A 5,787-nucleotide genomic window follows, 5' to 3' on the forward strand; every position below is an offset into this window, starting at 1 on the left:
ATATGAACTAACTAGTATCCTCAGAGCTCCCAGGGACTAAACCACCAACCAAAGAGTACACATGGTGGTACTCATGGCTCCAGCAAGATATGTAGCAGAGGATGGCCTAGTTGGTCATCAATGGCAGGAGAGGTCCTTGGCCCTGTGAAGGTTCTATGCCTCAATATAGGGCAATGCCAGGGCCAGGAAGCAGGAGAGGGTGTGTTGGTGAGCAGGGGGTGGGTTGGTAAGCAGGGGCAGGGGGGAGGGAAGAGGGGATTTTTTTTGTTTTGTCTTTTATTTTTTTTTCCAGAGGGGAAACTGGGAAAGGAGATATCATATGACATGTAAATAAAGAAAATATCTAATAAAAAAAGTAACATTAGGTTCTCATTATGACCCGCACAGATTAAATCCTGGTAATGTCTGATATTGATGCAATTCAGCATAAAGTTTTTGAACTTTTCTTAGTAAATATATGAACTTTAAAACTTGATCGCGAGCCTACTTCTATTTCCTCATTTAACTTAAACAGAGATTTGAAGGAAAAGACATATGAACTCTGAGCAAAGATTTTAGTCATTAATGGTATTAAAACTTTGACTGGACCAGGTGGCTCATGCCTATAACCTCAGCAGCACTCAGGAGTCAGACCCATAAGGATCATCACAAGTTCAAAGGCTGTGAATCTCCAGCCAGCCAGAGCTACACAACCAGAACCTACCTCCAACAAAACAAAGCAAAACAAGACAAAATGCAGGACGGAGCAGTTAGGCATCGAGTGCTGGCCTAGCATTGGCAAAGCCCCGGGTTTCATCCCAGTGCCACAAAAATCCAAACTAAGAAAGGGGAACAACCGAAACTCGTGACTTCATCGCTTACCTAGAGTTAATTTATGGAATAAAATGCTCTACAATCTTTTAAAGTACAGTTTTCAAAGACTAATCATTGGTAAGGGATATGACTCCGTCAATGGTACGTGAAATAAAAAATTTCAGGCTTAGATCTGAAGGCTAACTGCACTGCAAGAAACGAGTTGGTGAAGTACCCGCTCAAAACCGCCTCTCTGTGGTTGACTGAGAGGGTTGCACTTGGCTTTCCGTCTTGTGCTTGTTTTCAAATTAGTTTGTTCGTGCTTGGGAAATTTTGTTCATTTCTTTTTGCATAAAACTGTTTTTAATTGTGCACATTTACACTCTATAGCATGATCCTTTGATATCCCTTCCTTGATACATCATATATGTACATAGTGATTTGTACACTTCAGCCTATTAACACTATCTTCCAGTTTCATGTGCATTAGAGTGCTTAAAATCTACTCTCATGCAAACTATTATTATGTAATATGCTACTATTGTATTCAGCATACATTTCTTTAAGCAATAAACTTCAGATATATGATAATAAGTTTCATGTTTTTATTTCTGCTTACATGTATTATATATGAACTTTCATTAATTTTGAATTATACAGTAATGACCTGAAATAAGGAATTAATTTGAAAACTTTAGATAAATATTTTTCTTGGTAATAGAAACTCTTTCCTAAAACATTCTCCTAAATTAAAACAATTGTGAAAATATTTGGTGGCTAGGGCTACTTGTCCGATTTTGAAGGTAAAAGTGTAATGACTTAGAATAGCTAACTTTCTCTGCAGAAATAATATGATAATTAGTCATTTAAAAGTCAGAGGCATTGTGAATGTATAAAACAATAAAAATAAGCTACCTATTAATATACTCAAATTTTAGAGAAATTGAAAAATAAATATCTGATAAATTAAACACTCTCCAGAAATGACAAAACTTTGTAAAAAGAATGTACAGTTATCACTGGGAAAATTATCCATTATATTTTGCATAATTTTAAATACTAACTGAGACACAAATTAAAATTTACATTTAGTATATTAATAAATTGTGATAAAAATAAATACATGAAAAACTAACTCATAACTCTTATTGATATTTTACTCATTTTGCCTTACTTCTGCATAATTTTTTTCACTTAGTTAGCTAGCAGGTATTTTGGAAAACTTTAGTCAATTATTTATTGGGCATATGTATAGATATGTACTTCACATAGTTATACAGTAATTACACTTGTTCTGCTCTATTTTTCCTTTTCCATTTTCTTTGTTTTGGTTTTGGTTTTGGTTTTTGGTTTGGTTTGGTTTGGTTTGGTTTGATTGGTTATTCTATTTAGTTTTGTTGGAGATAGGATCTCTCCCTCTGTACCCCTGTCTGTCTTTGTATTGCTATGTAGACCAGGGTAGGTTCAGACACATAGAGATCCACCTGGCTCTGCCTTTCAGGTGCAGTGCTCAAAACTGTGTGCCACCACAACTAGCTGCTAGGTTCTTGGTAAAACATGTCCCCTGATTGTTTGCTTCTGTTTGGAATATTTTTATAGCTTTATCATTCCAGGAATTTCAAGTTAATTTTCTTTTTCTGTTCTTGGTATGAACTCCTCCTATAATGTGTGAAGAATTTTCTATGTCTCCTTCATGTAAGCAGGTGGTGATTCCTAACTCTACTCTGAAACTTGAAGGTCTAAGGATGACACAGCTCCATACAAGCTTACTGTTTTGTTATAACTCTGGGATTTCTTTTTATTAGATTCAAGGGTGGCTTACATTAATTCTTCCGTTAATTTTTTAAAGTGAAACACACACACACATAATAAAATTACTGAGCACCAGGGCTTCTCATAAACTCATTCAACCATTTGATTTCCTATTCAAAATTATCCTTGAAATTTTCATAAATTATTGATGAAACTGATGTCAGAAAGCAACTGAGGCACAGTTATCAAATATCAGCAAGGCCTCATGGCAGAAAACTAAGCAGAAGCCTGTAATTCCCTCAAAAGTGTTCTGGATCAGAAATATTAAACTTGGTGTACTCACTAAAATTCTTATGCTCAACACCTTGATAGTAAAGGACAATGCTTTCTACATATTGGTATGCATCAAACAAATATTCAATCTGTACCTGTTACATAACAGGCTCAGTGCTTGCAACTGGATGATAGGGCAGAAAATCTAACAGCTGGTATTCTTCTGACACATGGGGCGATTTCTGCCTAACCCCTAAAGGAAACCTAATATTTAACCTAAACTCATGCATTATATTGTTCTAGAGGTGTGAGATAGATGGGACTAATTTGGATGGTTTTATTGTTGTTATTGTCTGTTTCCAGATGTACTTATAAGTAGATATATGCCATCATAAAATTAATTATGGTAAAAGTCTATTTTAAAAGTTTAAAAGTTGAAGTTAAACTTGTTGATCAAAGTTTGTGTGTTGAGAGGAACCTACATCAGATGTCAGTCGCAGAGTGTTCTACAAACACGCATTACCATTTGGGAAAAAGAAAAGTTAAGGGATCAAAATGTGCTTAGTAATTTTTGATATGAAAGTTTACAAGAAAATATGCAGGGCCTCTGAAGAAATGATTCCTAGAATAGTTTCTGCTAGGAGTTGTCCTTACAAATAAGCTCACAGCACAGTGAGGAGAAATTCCAGATGGCTGCTGGGAGTCGGGCTTTGTTGCTGGAGTTTGATTTCTTGATTGTAGGAGGCAAGTGCTGTCTTTCTGAAAGATAAAAATTATTTTTAACTATTGAAAATATGAAATGAAATCATGCCAACTGAAGGGAGATTTTACACATGGCTGCCATTGCTGCAGATGGAAGGCAGAGCTGCCCTGTAGGGTTACATAGCTTAAGATAATGGAACCCTACTGCATTGGCATCCCATCTCAGAGATTAAATTTAGGATTAATATGGTTTCTTTAAGATTTCTTAGTCGATACCAAATATTTTGAATATTTTTCTACTTTAATTTTGAATACTTTTCTGCTATGATCACAAGAGATTATTTCTCACTGATTAAAAAAAATCAAAAGTTAGAGAAATGTTTACTTTTGATGGGTTTATAAAAAGAACATAGAGCAAGCCAGGTAGATCCAATGCTACAAACAAAAGTAAAATGAGCTAAAAGATTGTCTTTTGAAACATGAGAAAATGAAAGAGACACGAGAGGCCCTAAATGTATCTCATAGAAATGTCTATCTTGTGTGTTCTTTGTAAGCATCCATCTCCAGGCTTAAATTTGGGCTTTAATATAGTTTATTTAGATTCAGTGCAATATCCATCAAAATTCCAACACAAATTCTTCAAAGACATGCAAAGAGCAATTCTCAGTTTCATAGGGAAAAACAAAAAACCCAGGAGAGTGAAAACAACTCTCAACAATAAAAGAACTTCTGAGTGAATCACAATCCCTGACCTCAAGCTATACTACAGAGAAATAGTGATAAAAATCGCATAGGTACAGAGACAGATAGGCTGATCGATGGAATAGAACTAGAGACCCAGAAATAATACCACACACTTATGGACACTTGATCTTTAACAAAAGAAGCCAAAAATATACAATGGGGAAAAAAGCATCTCAAAAGTGATGCTGATCTAACTATAAGTTGTTATGTAGAAACATGAAAATAAGCCTATATATATATCATCTTGCACAAAGCTCAACTCCAAGTGAATCAAAGACCTCAACATAAAACCATATACACTAATTCTAACATAAGAGAAAGCAGGAAAAAGCCTTGAATTCATTAACATGAGGTGGATTTTTATTTCCTAAACAGAACTCCAATGGCTGAAGCTCTAAGATCGAGAATTGATAAATTGGACCCTATGAAACTGGAAAGCTTCTGTAAGGCAAAGGACATAGTCAATAGGACAAATTGGCAACCTACAAATAGGGAAAAAACTTCACTAACACCATATCCAATAAAGGGCTGATATCTAACATATATAAAGAACTCAAGAAACTAACAACCAAAAAACCAAACAACCCAATAAAAAAAATGGAATATAGAGCTAAACACAGAATTCACAACTGAGGAATCTCAAATGGTTGATAAGCACTTAAAGAAATGTTCAGTCCTTAGTCATCAGGGAAATGCAAATTAAAATGATCCTGGCATCCCACCTCACACCAGTCAGAATAGCTAAGATCAAAAACTCAGGTGACAATACATGTTGGCAAGGATGTGGAGAAAGAGGAGCACTGTAGAAATCAATCTGGAGATTCCTCAGAAAGTTGGAAATAGATCTACCTAAAGACCCAGCTATACCACTCTTGGGCATATACCCAAAAGATGCCCCACCATACCACAGGGGCACATGCTCCACTACATTCATAGAAGCCTTATTGGTGATATCCAGAAGCTGGAAACAACCTAGATGTCCCACAACAGAAGAATGGATACAGAAAATGTTGTTCATTTACACAATGGAATATTATGCAGCTATTAAAAACTAGAGCATCCTGGCAAATGGATGGAACTAGAAAATATGAACAAAAACGGAGAAGGGACTGAGGGAAAGGAGGCCCAGTGACAGGCTCAACTTGGGATGCATCTCAATGGGAGGCTCCAAGGCCTGACAATATTACTGATGCTATGGTGTGCTTGCAGACAGGAGCCTAGCATGTCTGCCCTCAGAAAGGCCCAACAAGCAGCTGAAAGAGTCAGGTGCAGATACTTACACCCAACCAATGAATGGAAGTGGAGACCCCTATGGTTGAATTAGGGAAAAGCTGGAAAAAGCTGAGAAGGAGAACAACCCTATAGGAAGACCAGAATTCTCAACTAACCTGGACCCCTAGGATCTCTCAGACACTCAGGCACCAACCAGGCAGCATACACCAGCTGATATGAGGGCCCTGACACATATACAGCAGAGGACTTCGGGGTCTGGTCACAGTGAGAGAAGACATGCCTGCCTAACCA

The 5,787-nt window shown here is 36.6% G+C and overlaps 1 protein-coding gene across 1 annotated transcript in view; it reads right to left on the bottom strand.

Moving 5' to 3' along the window:
• Csnka2ip (casein kinase 2 subunit alpha' interacting protein) overlaps positions 1-5,787 on the bottom strand; it is a 112,147-nt gene that overhangs the window by 26,556 nt on the left and 79,804 nt on the right. The window contains exon 2 of the mRNA XM_031364210.1: positions 3,472-3,576. The gene's annotated coding sequence lies outside the window, so the exon portion shown is untranslated. The remainder of the gene's footprint in view (positions 1-3,471; positions 3,577-5,787) is intronic.

Source organism: Mastomys coucha, unplaced genomic scaffold, assembly GCF_008632895.1.
Source record: "Mastomys coucha isolate ucsf_1 unplaced genomic scaffold, UCSF_Mcou_1 pScaffold12, whole genome shotgun sequence".
Taxonomy (NCBI): domain Eukaryota; kingdom Metazoa; phylum Chordata; class Mammalia; order Rodentia; family Muridae; genus Mastomys; species Mastomys coucha.